Raw genomic sequence first — 16508 nt, forward strand, 5'->3', positions numbered from 1 at the left:
AGAATATATGCAGTGTATTATTTGTTGAAACTGTACTTCCGATTTGATTTGAAACTGTCTCATTGCTATATGTTTATCAATAAAACTGTAGGAAAAAAAAAAAAAAAAAAAGCAAATTAACTGAAAACTACTCTAAGTACAAATGGCCAGTAAGTACATGGAACAATATTGGTATCTTCAGTCAACAACTCTAAGAGCCTATTTTACTGGTCAGACAGGTTATTTCCAAGAACAGAAAATACAATGAATTCTGGCGAGGATATGGGGAAAAGGAACCTCTCTACACTGCTGGTGGTAGTGTGAATTAGTAGAGCCACTACAGAAATCAGTGTGGAGCTTCCTCAAAAACTAAAAGTAGAAATTCCATTTCATCCACCTAATCCCTCCTAGATATCTTCCTAAAAGAGTTAAAATCAGCATATTAAGGGATACGTGCATGTACTGTAAGTAGCACAATTCACATCAGCTGTCTAGATGCCCATCAACAGATGAATGGATAAAGAAAATACATGGAATTTTATTCAGTCATAAAGAGAATGAATTATGTCATTTGCAGAAAAATGAACCTTGATTTCATGGCATTAAGTGAAATAATTCAGATGGAGAAATTTAAACATCATATGATTTCTCTTACATGGGAAATGCAAAATACAAATAAAAAATACAACAAAGAAGAGCTGAAAGAAAGCAGGGAGGCAGGCTCTTTGGAGATAGGAAAGGGTGCCAGGATGGGCAAGAATTATAAGGAGGGGGAGAAAAAGGATATTGAAGATAATCGAGATATAACTTACAAGGGCAGCCAGATAGCTCAGAGGACCGAAACACCTACTTAGGCAGAGCACAGGGTGCCTTGTCGGCCCTGCCCCCCGGGGTGCACCGAAACAGGATTGACACTGGGCATGGTGGTGTGCGCCTGTAATCCCAGCACTTGGGAGGCTGAGAACAGAAGAATCACCATGAGTCCAATATACGCAGTGAAACCCTGTAGACTCTGTACTAAATATATTTTTTTAAAAAGATATAATTTACAAATGTATCCCCAGAATGGACATAAATATAGACTACTGCAAACATATACCAAAGAAAGGGGACAAAATGAAGTTGAAAGTCTGGGTCTAGGATCACACTTAATTTTGTTATCTAAAAATCACAAATTTTGTATTAAAGTCCATGAACTTCTCAGTGGTGCATCATTTGCATTTTTAAAACATTCAAAGTTTGCATGTAAGAAAATGTTAAATACATACAGCACAGTGGCAAGTATAGAGCTCAAAATCTTGACTTGGAATTCTGTTTCCCCCACTTGTTAACAGCTCAGTAACCTTGGGTAAATCACTTACTTGTGGCCTTAACTGAATGTCAGTTTCCACATCTTAAATTGGAGACGGCAATAGTACTAACCTGACACAGCTCTCATGGGGGCGAGGGGCGGCAGACACAGTAATGTTCCTTAGGACTGGGAACCATATTGGCATATGGTTCACACTCAGTGTTATGGTTTGTGTCTATTTGTCCCCCCAAAGCCTCATGCAGTCATGGGGCATGGGGCGGCTTCTAGAATTTGATTGATTCTTGATCCAAGGCTGGGATTATGGGTCTGAGTACTGCTGGGATTATGGGCGTGAGTGTTAAACCCACTCTGAGGCAGATAGCCTGAAAGCAAGGTAAGGAACAGAAAGGCCAGCTAGCTGCCTTATCTGCAGCCCCTCCCTTTGCTCTCTCTGCTCTTTGCCACTACCATGAAAGGTTGCTCTCTGCCATGTGCCACGCTGCCTTGGAGCCAGTTCAGTATGGACTGAAACCTCCAGTAACTGTGAGCTAAGTAAACCTTTCCTTCCCTAAATTTGAGTGTCAGGTATTCTGTCCCAGAAATGAGAGAAGAGTAACTGAGACACTCAGTGTCTGCTTCCCCTATCATCTATCCCTGCAGCATGCAGGGTAAATGATTGACAGGGACTACTGTTGCTCCAGCAAGAACTTAAAATTCAGGCAGCAACCACTGCAGAAATCTACCTCCTATACCTCAAGCATCTCAGCCATGTTCCAAAGTTCCTTCCTAGCCACCTGACCCAAGCCATCACCCCTATACCTCACAAACTCTTTCACTGGACTTCCTAGGACAGCTGCTCCACTCTCAGAAAAATGTGCTATGTCCTCGGAGTCTCCTCTGAGCACTCTGAAAACAGACACCCTCTTCTGTGACCAATTCAGGAAGTGGCTGCCCAGCCTCTCACACTTTGCAGTCATGAGATGAGCCACGAACTTCTTACTCCTCGTGGTCTCCTTGAGGCCTTAGTCTGCCAATCCCCATGTCCTTAGGTACCCATATCCCTTGTGGTCTGACCAGTCACATCACTCTCTGCCCCCCCATGCATCATATTCTACTTTCCCAAACACTTCCCTCACTCAAAGACATTGGCCAAGCTCACTGATTGATGTCTTCAAAGGGCTTCCTGTCCACCGGGCTCGTTCAGTACCACAACACGCTCAAATCCATTGACCTTTCAGTGCTTTCTCAACCTCTTCAGACCTTTCCTTGTATTTCTGAGCCATTCTCTTTAATCAGATTAGGTCCTACAGGGCATCATTTCCCTAATACTCTTAATAACACCATACATCACCCTTCCATAGCCAAGAGTTGGCAAAAACCAAACCCTGGGCATGGCCAACTATTTATTCAGCAATAAGCACTAAACAATCAGAGCACTGTTGAAGAAAGCCATATATTAAGAAGGATTGAAGTTGATGAGCACAAAATTATAGAGATGAAAGAGCCCTCAACCCTGCCCTGAACTCCAAACACATTGCTTTCACCAAACAATCTTCTCATATTTCACAGTAAAACTTCCCTCTTTCCCTATTTTTTCTAATCTCCCAACCAACCACCCGCACTCTCAGAAAGTGACCCCATCCTACTTCAAACATGCAAAAAGCCAACATATGACAACTTTGAATATCCCACCACCAATTATACAAACCACCTACAACTGCACCCATCTGCCCTGTCTGAGGCCAGCCTAACCTGTACACATTGGATTCACCCTTTTTCTTGGCATTCTTGGGAATCTTTTGCTCCCTACTAACCTTCAACTTCTTGTCCTCAACTGGCTCTTCCTCTTAGCTTTTAACATGTTCAAGTGTCCAATAAAAACAAAAGTCAACAGATACACCACCTCTTCCTCATTCCTACCTCTTTTATCATACAGTTTCTTCTGCTTGTACTGGTAAACAACTTTCAAAGTCCTTTTGTTACCAGGCTGCTACATCACTTTTCTAGAATGTCTCTAAGTTCGTCTCCTCAGTGTATGAACAGACTGGATGACTCCAGGTAAGCCTATTATAAAAGCTGTCTCAATCATGTCACCATCCCACTTACCTTGACAGCTCTCCAGAGGAGAACCTCAGCTTCTCAGGCCTCAACTGACAGCTTGCTGACTAGCTGTGCTCTTGCTAATGCGGCCTCATTCTGTTCCCTAGAGACACCATGTTCACTCCCTCCACAGGGCCTTTGCACATCCTCCACTCTCATGGACTCCCATCCTCCTTCAGCTCCCAAGTCAACCCTTATTTTCTCAGGGAAAGCTCTGTTATGGTTTGTGTCTAGGTGTCCCTCCAAAGCCTCATTCAGTCATTGATGTAGGCTTCTTGAGTTTGTGGTTAATTCATGATCCAGTGCAGGGATTATGGGTGTGAGTAGAGAGACTGAGTACAATATAAGGAAGGGAAAGAGGTTTGCTAGCTGCCTCAGCGACTGCTCCTCCTTTTGCTCTTTGCTGTTTTCTACCACCATCAATGGCTGCCCTCTGCCATGTGCCATGAAACCTCCACAAACTGTGAGCTAAATAAACTCACAGTTTAATTTAATTAATTAACTGTGAGCTTTCCTTCCTTAATTTTTGGTATTGGGTATTTTGTCCCAGCAATGAAGAAAAAGAAACTGAGACAGCTCTCTGTACTATCAAAAGGCCAAGTGATCCATTACCTGACCTCTTAGAACCATGTCCCTCTCCTGCACAGAGTAACTTAATCAATTATCTCCTCTGTTCAGGCAATATGTGACCTATGAAGGTGGGAAACACAGCCAGGTTCCCCTCACCATGGCGTCCCCATAGCTAATATACAGAATGTGCTCAATAAACATCTGTTACCTAAAACGAGAATAAAGTATTCATATTCCTACATGTGCTTTCCACTCTGCTAGTACCTCATGTCCTCATGTCTGCTAGTACAGGTCCTTCATGTCACCAGTGTAAACAGAATATTGCACACAGAATTTTCTAAATTGTCAACCCAGTATTATAACAAAAAAAATGTATAATGACTTCAAAATATTCTTACCTCCAAATATGTCAAAATCAGAGTATGAGTATTACCAATAAATTACTTTGAATATAGTATTTATCATCTCAAATTCCCCACGTGAGACATGTATTCTAAAGTTTTGTGATACATTTCATATATATTATTAAAAACATTTATCTCCTGCACTGTGGTTTCAAACTCTTACCAAGTGCAGAAGTACTTATTGAGTTGTTTATCATTGTCTGTAGCCTTAATGTTTGAGAATTTAAAAGTTTCTAAACTACATCACTGGTCATAGAAGATGAGCTATTCACCCAGCCAAATCAACAGAACACTGACAAAAAGACACACTTACCCGACTCCCATTCTGGGTTTTGTTTGCATTTTCAAAAAGGTGGTACACTGCAATGATCTATGTAAATGCTGATAAAATGTCAATAATTGACTAGAAGCATTACTTTTTTTGATAGAGAATAACAATTACACTCATGTTCAACTTTTTACTGATGCAAAACTAGTAAGAATCTAAGCATGCATAAACTTCTCAGATAACTGTAGTTACAGTTTTTTGTTCTGCTATTTTAAATCAGGTATGGACAGTTACATTCAAAGTTTAAAATTAGGAGCATAAAACACTCCACCTCACAATAGATACTGTGAAAGAGCAAGAATCTGTTCAATGGGAAGAAAAACTCAGATGAGGAAAAGGACGAAAGAAAAAAAGGAAAGTGATATATTCATGTATATATGCAGGACAGTTTGGATAATTGTACTGCTGATTTCTTCCGGTCTCTATAAAGGAGCAGTTAGGGGCCAGGAAGATAGCTCAGTGGAATAAGCACTTCCCTGGCAAGCACAAGGGCCTGAGTTCAATTTCCGGTTCGGCTGGGGTGGGGGGGGGGAGCATTTAATGCTTTATTTTTTTTTCTTCCTTTTAATTTCTTATAACTTTTTAAAATCCATTTTTCAGGTTTATATCTGATAACCTAAGCAACTAACTTGAAGATAACCTTATGCTTCACAATAACCACTGTCTAATTCATATTACTTTGTTTAATGAAATTTTGTGTCCATTTTTACCATTTTTCACTCTTTAAAAAATATTAAAAAAACACTCCACCTCTTTTTCATTTGAGTATCAAGTTCAAGAGTCACTAGCATTGGCGTAAAAATCTGCAGAAGTCACTTACATAAAACAGCCCCACTTATTAACCCTCTGGCATTTACGATGCTGGTCTTCAGGCGGATGTGTGTGACACGTACCCCAAGGAATAAAGCCAGGGTCTCACACACCCTAGGCAAGGGCTCTACCACTGAGACAGACATATCCATGCCCTAAAATACTGCTTTTTAAACTGCAGCAAATAGAAAGAAGAGACAGACAACCAGGAAAATCTAAGGACTCTACACTAATATGATTAAGTTATACTAAATACATGATATTGCTTAAGGTTGACAAGGAAATCCTCCTAATACAGACAAATTTCTCTCTGGTCCCTCCCTGCCAGTTACTATACTAAACTTTGAATAAAGATAGGCTTTATATTTTTGTTCTCTTATTTCCTCATCCTTCAACCTTTTGTCCCCTAATAGCGTGTTAACAGAATTTAAGAGACTGCTCAGTGCTGCTTTCTTTAAACACTGGCAATTGACACTTCCCCGAAACAATTTTTTTTACTGTAGTTTGTTTTGTTAACAAAGAATAAGACATTTACGCTAAAATATTCATGCATTTATTACTGGCCCACATGCACACAAGTGTTAGAGAAGGGAGCTAATCCCCGCTCCCTAAGCTGGACTCCATGGGGGTTGCCCACCCAGTGTGAAAATATCCAGGGTCACAGGTATAAAGTTGTCTCACCTGGGTCCCATAGCTCAGAGAACTGTTTGTGTTTGTTTGTTTGCTTCTTGGGTTTGTTTTTGCGGAACCAGGGATTGAACTCAGGCCCCTGTGCAGTGCAAGGGCCTGAGTTCAATCCCCGGTTCGGCCAAAAAATAGTAATTCCTATCTCTGCTACAAATCTCTTTAAGATTTTTCTTTATCTATCATAGCCCTATTTGTCTTTTTATATATTCCTATTAAATGTTTTCTAGGATTCTCTGATCCCTCTGGTTCAGTCTTTTCCAAAACATAATACCTGAAACTTCTACCACACATGTACTCTTGTATAAGTACACACACACACACACACACACACACACAGAGCTTTCTCAATATGGATTCCACTTACTAATACCAGTCAAGAAGGTTGTGTGGTCTTCCTTTCCTTTCCATAGTTTATTTTATGCAAGTTAAATGGCCATCTTGATTTAGATTTTTCTCAAAGAGCCCAGAGCCCTACCAAACCATCCTGGTACCGCAACGGTAGGGGCTGCCCCATCTCTTTAACCTACCTTGAGAATGCTGCTTTCTTAAAAACCAACATCTCCTGGTTTCCACTATACCTGATCTGTTCTCTCTCAGGTTGGCTTTTTTCACTCCTTGGTGAGGACTGAACCTAAGACCTTCACAGTGAATGACATTCCCAGCCCTTCATTATTTCTTGAATAAAATAAGGGTTGTGCTAAGTTGCCCAGGCTGGGCTCAAACTTGAGATCTTCCTGCCTAAGACTCCAAAGTAGGAAGATTATAGGCATGCGCCACCAAGTTGAGCTACATTATAGGTATTTCTAATTGGAATTTCAACAAAACTTTTATTTTCCTGTCTTACATCTAAACATTTTATATGTTCTTTTAATTTAAAAATAAATTAAACCTATCAGAATCTATTTTATGTCCATTTCTTTTAATCATTTGGACCTCATTTTTTCCCTTTGATTTGGCACTACCCTTGCGCATGGGCTTGGTGAGGCAGTACGCAACGCAGCTACAGCAAGCCAGCCTCATGAAGAAGGCACTCTCCCTACTGTTCCTCTGGTCCTTGGCTCGCAAGCAGCCAGGAAAGAAGTGGAACCTCATGAAACTGAGGCACTCATCTTTCTAGGGCCTGAGGCTTAGAGTGCTAGGTAGCACATGTGCCTTCCAGGATAAATGTTGCTTCCTCACATCTCACCCCATTGCAAACTTGGATAAAGAAGGCTTTGTTTTTTAAGCCCTTGCATTCCAATTACAGCCAGTAGGCTTTGGATAAAGTAGAATGTCGTAAGCTAGAAGACTTTAGTAATTAGAAGGTCATACTCTTGCAGTAGTTAGAGAGAGGAGAGAGGAGAGAGCAGAGAGAGGAGAGAGAGGAGAGAGAGGGGAGAGAAAGAGAGAGAGAGAGAGAGAGAGACAGAGAGAGACAGAGAGAGAGAGACAGTTTTGAAGCCAATGCAATCCCCAGGCAACTGAAGGCATCCAAGCATGAGGGCCCTGGTGCTGCAGCTGGGGCCAGGTGACACTGTATCACCTGGCAGGGACTCGGGAAGAGGGGCAAGGATCAGCGGCCAACCTCCTCTATGGGCTCCAAATGTTTCCATACCAGTGCCCCTACCCTCCTGGAGGAATCACACAGGAGCCTCTTGGCTCAGAACACCTCTTGGCTTCCTGCCAGCATTGTGAAATCAAGGAAAAGCTGGACAAAGCACAATTTGTCCAAATATATTTTCATTTTTAGGGAGTACTGAGGTACCTGCCAAAACACCTAAGAAGGCAGAGCCTAAAGAGGAACATTTTTCTCACTTCGAAAACCAACAATCAGGTCACCATTGAGAAAGACCCAGTGATGCAGGGAGGTGGCTATGGCTTCAAGCTTTGCCACCTGCCTTCAGTTTCCCTTTCTTTGTTGCCTATGCCTCACAGGAAACAGGAGAGAGTGTGAAGTGGATTAGAGGAGTTGGAGAATAAGTCAGCCCTTTTCTCCCACATGTTGGCTTCTTCAAGAATTCCATTCAGCAAGAGAGAAAAGTAGAATCAATCCTAGCCCTCAAACTTATCAGTGGCCTTGTATGAAAAAAAAAAGGCCGCTTCATGCCTGTAAATTCGACACAATGCAGATAAGACTGCCAACACTGCCAGACAGTTGTATGGGTTAGGTGAAGAAAATGCCTTAAATGCACAGAGCACACTGCTTGGCATTTGTTTTTGTAGCCACTTGTGGCAAATTACTTAATGGTCACCAATCCCTTTGTAATGTGACAACACCACTCCAACCTGGAGGTGAAGTTCATGTCTCCAGATCCTTGGAGGTGGGCTGGGTTGGCTATGTGCTGACAGAGAATAAAAGCAGAAGACAAGTCACGAGGATTCAGGAGCCTAGATGGGCCTACGAAGGCCTTTCTGTGTGTGCCTTCCATTCAGAATGATGCCCTGCTGCTGCCACGTCAAGAAACCTGCCTGTACTATGGGAGGGGGAGAGGTCAGAGCCAGCTACTGAATGTGCTCCCTTGTACGGGCCTGCAGCCAGTACAGTAGTGGCCTGAGGAGCCCACAGACAAGCAGGAAACAGAGAAGAAAGCATTACATTAAGCTGCTAAAGTCTGGGGGTGGTTTGGTATTCAGCAATAAACCGAAACACAACTCAAGAAAGAACAGCATTTGAGCAGCCCTGTCCTAATCAACAAGTGTTACCTCAATTTCTCTGACTGTGTCACAACACACAGGAATGTGACATTCTCTACTTGAAGCAATGTGCCCATTTCTGCCTGGATCCTATGGGCCCTGCAGCTTTTCTACACCTAAGATCTGTTGGGAGAATTTAGATGCTACAATGAGAAGATGGTCAAGCACTTTCCAAGCCTTCTCTTTTGTTACCTAAGGGCCACTTAAAAACTCTACCCAACATACTTAGAAAAGCTTTTTTCTCTTTCTGTCTGTCTGTCTGTCTGTGTGTCTGTCTGTCTGTCTGTCTTTTAGAAGAGATGGTTCCTTCTGGCTCAGAGTTCGCAGAGGACTCAATCTGCCACCAAGGAGGATGGCAGAGGCACCACAGAGCACACAGAAGGCAGCAAGGGAGCGGAAGAGCAGAAGCCTGAGCAGGGAACCAGCAGTCGCTAGCAGAGGCGGCGCCCTCTTCCCGCCCCTTATACTCCAGCCAAGCTAAGGCCCTTGGAGTGGGCAGTAATTACACCCATGGCGAGGAGCCTTCCTCCTACCCCCAGAACAGCGTATGACCTCTTCCCCGAGGACGCCCATCACCTAATAGTGACTCCAACTATACTATTTCCCAATAAACATGGCACTTGCTGATCTCATTCAGTATCTAGTTTAGTACTGCTAGGCAGTCAAAAAATATAAACACACACAAAAAAATATATAAACACAGTGACAGGTCACTTTGAAATACTTCACAAGCCAATGAAGTGACAGACAAAACAAATCAAATATAGGTCAATCACACCACAAGTTCCACGCAGCCTCAAATTTCACTGATTCCAACCCCATGGTTAAACTCAGGCATGGCAAGTCACATATAAGGCCCTAAACTATTCTAAACACTTGGTAATAAAAGCCATTCTGGGGCACTCTTCCTCAAACAAGAATTTGATGGAGTGTCCCTAGTGTGATAAATTAGGGTCAGGATACTGCAACCTGCAGACCACCAAGCCCTACTGACACCTGCAGTTTCAAGAAACTACTACTAATGTTAAGCTTGAAGATGTACTCAAGATTTCTTCACATGCTCATTCTGATCCCTTCTGTCTTGTGGAGTTAGTCAAAATTGACAAGTACCAATCATCTCGCATATATCAGGTATACACTTTTATCTTGGTAGTGGCTGTTTTGGAAAATATGTGCTTAATCATTGTAATAATTCTAAAAAAGGTAAGATCATCTAGAATGTTCTCATTTCTGGCTGAAATTACAGGCCAAGTGTTCCTGAGCAAACGGCTTTTATTACATCAAACTGTAGTCTACTACATTATAGAAAAATTGCCCTGGAACAGTATCACAGTGCTGTTTACCATGCTCGTGTGTCCCTTAAAGTCCTCCTAGAGCTATTTCTGGACTAGACCCATGAACTTACACCTCACTGTACTGACCTTTCATGAGCAGTGCCAGGGCATGGCACCCGTGGCTTGCACTGAGGAACCTGATACGAAATGGGATCACAAGCCCAAGTGACCAGCTTGTACCGTACAGTAACGCAAACGCTGTTGCGAAGGCCTAGCCGCTACAAATGCAGCGCTCCTTGACGAAACCCACTCCCTTCTCTGGCCTCCTAGAATCAGGAAGAAGGGAGCTTCTCCAATTTGGTTTCCTTTCTGGATATTCTGAAGTTGGTTACGGACAGTTTGCCTCTTCTCTTCAGTTGCTGGACAGCTTATGTCTCAGAACTTTTAGCAGGAACCAGGATCTCAAAGTAAACAAACTAGCCTCACTCACTTCCATCTTTATACTATATAAACTATCTTGTGATAGTATACACATCTTTGTAAGCCACCTCAAATACCTTTTGGAACAGGGCTAGGATATAATTAAAACTAAAGATATTATAATTGAGTTACATGCCTTTACCTTTACTAGGCAGTGTGCTCTTACAAAAAAGGATGTATGTTGTCCCACTGTGAGATTTCCACAGAATCTATTGTGATGTTTTACTACTGAATATTTGAAGAATTAAACAGCAAAATATGTAAGCTTTCATATTATGCTCTCTGAATTATAAATTAAGCAGCATGCTAATGAGCTGACCTGTGACCCTCAGCATGAGCCACAGGAGCATACACCAAGGCAGGATCACTGGCAGCAACCCTAAAAGCCATCGATCGGGAAGTGGTTGAATACAGGATACATAGGCACTGTCACACATTATGGAGATTTCTAAATTGAAAAGATGATGTGGAAGATAGCCCACAAACTGATCAATTTCTCATAAATAAATAGTACAGGGCATATTTTGGTAGAAAAAGGTCTGCAGGAGCACACTTCAAAACTGGTAACTGGTGGTGTTTAAGAATGAAACCAAGAGGCTGGGGAGATAGCTCAGCGGTCTAAGTGCCTGCCTGGCAAGTACAAGGACCTGGCTTTGATCCTTCGTACCACACAAATCCAAGCTGCTCAGCAAGACCCTGTACCAAATAAATAAGTAGATATTTTTAAAAAGAGTGAAATCAAGGAAGGTGGAAGTTAGGGAAGGAAAAAAGAAAATACTTTTATTCTGATGGCTACAAGTTGTTTATAATTGTTTTCCCATATAATGAGTTAGTTTCACTTTTGTAAGAAACACACTGGACAAAATGATTTATGATCTTGGGCTGTAAAACATTTTAAAATCTTCCAAATGCACGACCAAGTCTCACAGATTCAGTCAAAGATGTGAACCAAGGCACTGCTGAGCCTGCTTGGTGTCTCCACAGCACGTGAGCAGGCTTTCCCTCCCAGCCTAGTGTCCTCCGGCCGTTAGCTTGCCCTGGGTTCTACCTTTTCTTCCCCCCACAAAACACAAAAGAAATTTGTTTCACATGAAAACACAAGGAATCTTTCTGAATCAGAATTAAGCTATGGTCTTATGAGTCCTTAAAACAGCAGATAACAAATTATATTGTATTTAATTAAATTCATAATTGGTCCAACATTTGTACACGTATTAGAGAAAACTCATTAATAAAGTGAGACTAGTTTTAAGAAGAATATCCCTTAAAATTAGCATTCTGTAGGGGGTTTTCCACTCTGTTCAAATTTTTCCATCAAACAGAAAAGTTCCTTTTGCCTGCCCTCCCACTAAATAAATATACATCCAGTAGGAAAAAATTTTCCATGTCTTCAAAATAAACTTCTGTGTGTGGTAATAGGAATTGAACCCCAGGCCTTATACATATTAAGCAAGTACTCTACCACTGAGCTAAAACCCCAACCTCCAAAATATTCTTTTTTATGAATTTTAAGCCCATCAAGAGGTACATACCATAAGTCTGGGGGTCAGAGATAACATTACAGAAACCAGAGCTGAAGGCACTAGATAAATAAATTTCAGGAAACAGAGTCTCTGGGGTGGGCTGTTTGTGTGTTTTGAGACTGGGTCTCACTATACAATCTAAGCTGGCCTTGAACTCATTGCAACCCTCCTACCTCAGCCTCCTGATTGCTGGCATTCCACCACACCTGGCTCTGACAGCATTTAAGAAGCCTGAAGGAAGAAGGGAGTGGAAGGAAGCAGGAAGATGTTTATGAGGAAGGATAAGGTCAGACACTGAGAAAACATGAAGGTAAGACAAGCAGGCAAGGCTGCAAGATAGGCCAAAGGGAGGATCCAAGTAGGTCGCAGTGTCCATGATAAAAGCAAGCAGTAACTAAGCAGCATGCTGGGGTGAAGTGGGACACCTGTGCGCTCTTACTACAGGGCTCATTTTACTTGGTAGGAGTGTTAGGTGTTGGAATCAGCTGCTAATTGCTATGAAAAAGAAAAACCAAAAGCCTCCCTTTGAGTAACTCTAGGGCAGACACTGGAATTAGCCCCCACATGCTGGGTAAAGCAGCAGCCCAGTTCGATTCTGGATCGTGACACTGCCTTCTGAGGAAGTTCGTAGCTAACCCTCTTATAAAATGGAATGAAAAGACTTTTCCAATTCTCAGTTGAGGCAAGCGGCCAAGTTCCTAACAAGTTTGATCAGCAAGTGGGGCTCAGAAACCACACATTCTATGCGCTGCTTCTGCTCAGACTTCTAAGAGCTGAAGAGGAGATGTGAGCCTCCTACTCACTGCTGTTGTAAGACCTGTGCGCCCTAGACAACCCAGGAAAGTGGACATGACCTAAATCCATCAGCCAATTTGTTCTGGATCCATTTGTCTTCTCTCATAACCTACAGAGAAAAAACTCATGCTTTTAAGAAATCTGCTTTCAGATTCAAGTTCACTCCTTTCACACTTCCTCCCTTTGAAGTGGACACATGGGTGGGCAGCCCCATCGCGCTGCCTTTCATCTCTGTGAGCGCTTTTCCCCTCAGCACCAGTGTCTCCACACACCACTCTGTCTCTGCCAAGACAGGGATCTCGCCAGTCCTCAGTCAAGCATATACCAAAACCCCAGCATCTCCAAGTCCTGGCCTGGCTGGCTCTACTGCAACCTGATTTTTCATTTTCCAAAGAACAAATAGTTTGATGAGACCGTGATGGATTCACAGGTTAAGGCATTTTAAGAACACAGAATACAAACAGCAACAGATAGAAACAGAAACATTTCAAGTACACATGCTTATGTATGTTCTGGAACTCAAAATAAAATGCATTTTTGGGGGCCAAAGGTATAGCTCAGTGGTACAGTACCTGCCTGGCAAGCTCAAGATCCTGGATTCAATTCCTGATACCAAAAAAACCAAAAGATGTCAAAAAATGCATTTGTGCTGTTATCACCCCAAATGTTTGAAGCCCTGCTTTAGACAGGCTGTTGTCATCAGTCAGCCTCCCCTGTGACACTGGTCCCGTTGTGCAGGAGCTCTTTTCCTCCACACCAGCTCAAGCTCAGAGCCCACCCGCAGTTACCTTCTTCACTGGCTATTTTCTAAAAACCCTGGCCTTTCACTGTGCACTGCTTCCTAAGCTCCTGGTCACCTTTCCATAAGACTCTTCCCCCCCCCCCGAACAGACCAGTGTTCTGTGCAAAGAAACGCCGTCTGCGGCTTCTGCTTCCTCAGGCCTGTGATCAGCTTGCAGCACATCCTACTGTCTCACCAGGATTAACAGTCCTCGAGGCGGTGGGACTCCATTTTTCTCTGTGCTACTTTTCCTCAAAAAGAAAAAGAAAATGCAGTACTGCCAAAGCTGCTCATGAAATGACTTAGGCATCCTTAAGAAATTAGCCTCACCTTCCCCACGTGTCCCAGTGCAGCACATCCCAGGGCCTGACAACCAACCTCAGGTGAATACAGGTCTCCCTGCTGTTCAGCTAAGCCTGTTTTCCCTCCTCAGAACAGATGGCTACTCCACCTCCATATTGCTGTCTTCTTCTCACAGGGCAACCGGAAGGAGGGAAAGCACAATGAGATGACTGTACCAGTGTGGTGAGGTCCTCTCTTCTCTCAAGGACAAGGGTACAAGCTGTCCAACACAACCCCACTCCCGAGCCTGTGCTCCCTTGTGCAAGTGCCCACAATTCTCACCCAAACAATTAATTCATTATCTCCCTCAAAAGAAAAACTACAGTTTGGTTTTTTTGGGTTTTTTTTTTTTTTTTATCTCAGTGGAGACTTTCAGTTTATTCTTTTCTCAGGCAAACTAAGCAGCCCACTTCTTAACCTTCCAAGAGACTCTGAATACTAAACGGGTCCTTCTTCTTCAGTCTGAAGATACAGGATATTAATTCAGAAAGGAGAGAGAGATAACGAAGGTCTAGAGGGTTTCTTACAAATCAAACTGCTTAGTTTCCAAATAAATGGAAGGCCAGGGCCAGCAAGACAGCTCAGCAGACTAAGTGCCTCCTTAGGCAAAAACAAGGACCGTGGTTCAGTCCCCGGCACCACAGGCCATGCCAGCCCTGCCCCTAAGCTGGCCACTGAGACCAGGCGTGGTGGTGCATGCCTGTAATCCCAGCACCGGAGAGGTTGAAAACAGAAGGATCACTACAAGTCCAAGCTGCCTAGTGAGACCCTGTACTAAATACATAAAGATAAATTTAAATAAATAAAATGAAAGGCCAACTTTGACAGAGCAACACAGGTGCCAGGCCTCCGCTAGAGCACCAGGGCGGAAGAACAGGTCCACAAACGTAAGAGGGCTGCCCTGCGCTAACGGACAAGAAACACCATGGAAGGGAAAGGGACAGGAAGGCCCACCAAACCTCAGCTATACTTGAGAATCCTCCTTAAAACAGTACCCCTTAGTTGCTGCAACACAGTTCTCTTCCCATTTCCTAGTCAGGAATGCAGCAGGGACAGCGGGCAGGCCACCCCCTCTGGAGTAGGTAGTTGTTCCTTCCTTCTGCTTTGCAGAGCCCCTCCTGTTCAGCATCAATACAGGAGGAGTCTGCTGATAGCTCCCTGCTCCAGGGCTTTCCTTGGGAACCACAGGATCTTGCCAATGGATAGGTCCCAAAATAAAGGGAAAGCCAGGATAACTCTTGCATCTTCCTTTGGGGTCTATTCAGAATTCCACGCCAAAGACTCAGCTTCTCAGAGATTTGCAATACATAATCCCAGTCTCCTGACCCCTGCAATTCCCATTTACCTCCAAGTAAATATAACACTTTAATAGCAAAGAGTCTTAACTCTTTCCTCCACAATAAAAAAAGCTTACAGTGAAAAGAACAGAGCGGAAAGCAAATAATAATGACTAAGCAGTTGAGTCTGAGGCATCCAGATCCAGCCTAGACAGACAATAACTCATGCACGATGGCACAGTAAAGATTCAAACTCTGGAGGAAGGCCATGTGGCCAAAGGAGCTGCAGGCTAGGGACACAACAAGCATCCTCAAAATAAATGATTCTCTGGATTATCATACAGCGTAGGAAATGAGGTAGGGGGACGGCTGAAAAGCTATGGTTCCTCAAGCCATTCTTTCAAACTTTCTAACATGCTGAGGGTGAGCGCTTCTAATTAGCACCTATACAATTTAAGAGGTATTGTCTACCTCATACACAGAATACTTCAAAGGGAGCTGGCACTCTTGAACTTAGTAACTTAGTTGCTATACAAAGGTGAGCAACAACACCTCATCTAAAATCGCCCCCATCCAAAGTCCAATTCTCTCAATGCATGACTTTTTAAAGGTTTTCCTAAAATGACAGCCTTTTATCAGTCCCCACCGTCTACACATATTCTTCCGAAGTGCTACTGAATTAATTTAAACATTGTCAGAGATCACTCTTGTTTTAGTTTCACACAAAAACGTGCATACTAATAAGCAAACGTGTACAACTGAGAAAACAGCCCAGCAACCTGCCCTTGAAATACACTCAGACAACTGACAGTGTTTTCACAGAGGTTTTCCTACCTCTGTGGCCGTCTTGGGACCGCCGGGAAAATGCTGACATCCCAAACCCCACTTCCTGGCTGGGTAAACCGAGGCGCTTTTAATAAACTTGGCAGGGGTTACAACGGCATTTCTTTCTGACTGCGCTCCGTGCCTTTCCCACTAGACTCTTCAGCCCTCGGTGGCTAAAAATGGGACCCACTTGAGAGCTGCAAGGGTAAATAAAAGCTACAGTCTTCTTTTAGGCGCAGGCGGGGGTGGGGCACTTGATGCGCCCCAGGGGACGCGAACGCGTTCCCAGCGTGCACAAAGGCTGCACCCGCGCGGGGCTGGGACCCGGGCTGCGCCGGCGGGCGGGCCGAGCCGGGCCGGGAGCCGCGG

At 43.4% G+C, this 16508-nt stretch overlaps 1 protein-coding gene across 4 annotated transcripts in view; it reads right to left on the bottom strand.

Moving 5' to 3' along the window:
- Positions 1-16508, bottom strand: part of LOC101582876 (transmembrane protein 56) — a 109490-nt gene that overhangs the window by 92356 nt on the left and 626 nt on the right. For 3 of the 4 annotated variants that reach the window (XR_002822013.1, XR_002822012.1, XM_004635699.2), the window contains exon 1: positions 16149-16333. The exons of the other annotated variant lie outside the window; for it this stretch is intronic. The gene's annotated coding sequence lies outside the window, so the exon portion shown is untranslated. Of the gene's footprint in view, positions 1-16148; positions 16334-16508 lie in introns of those variants that run through there. 4 annotated transcript variants of the gene reach the window in all.

The sequence above is a fragment of the Octodon degus genome, unplaced genomic scaffold (assembly GCF_000260255.1).
Source record: "Octodon degus isolate 3935 unplaced genomic scaffold, OctDeg1.0 scaffold00074, whole genome shotgun sequence".
NCBI lineage: Eukaryota > Metazoa > Chordata > Mammalia > Rodentia > Octodontidae > Octodon > Octodon degus.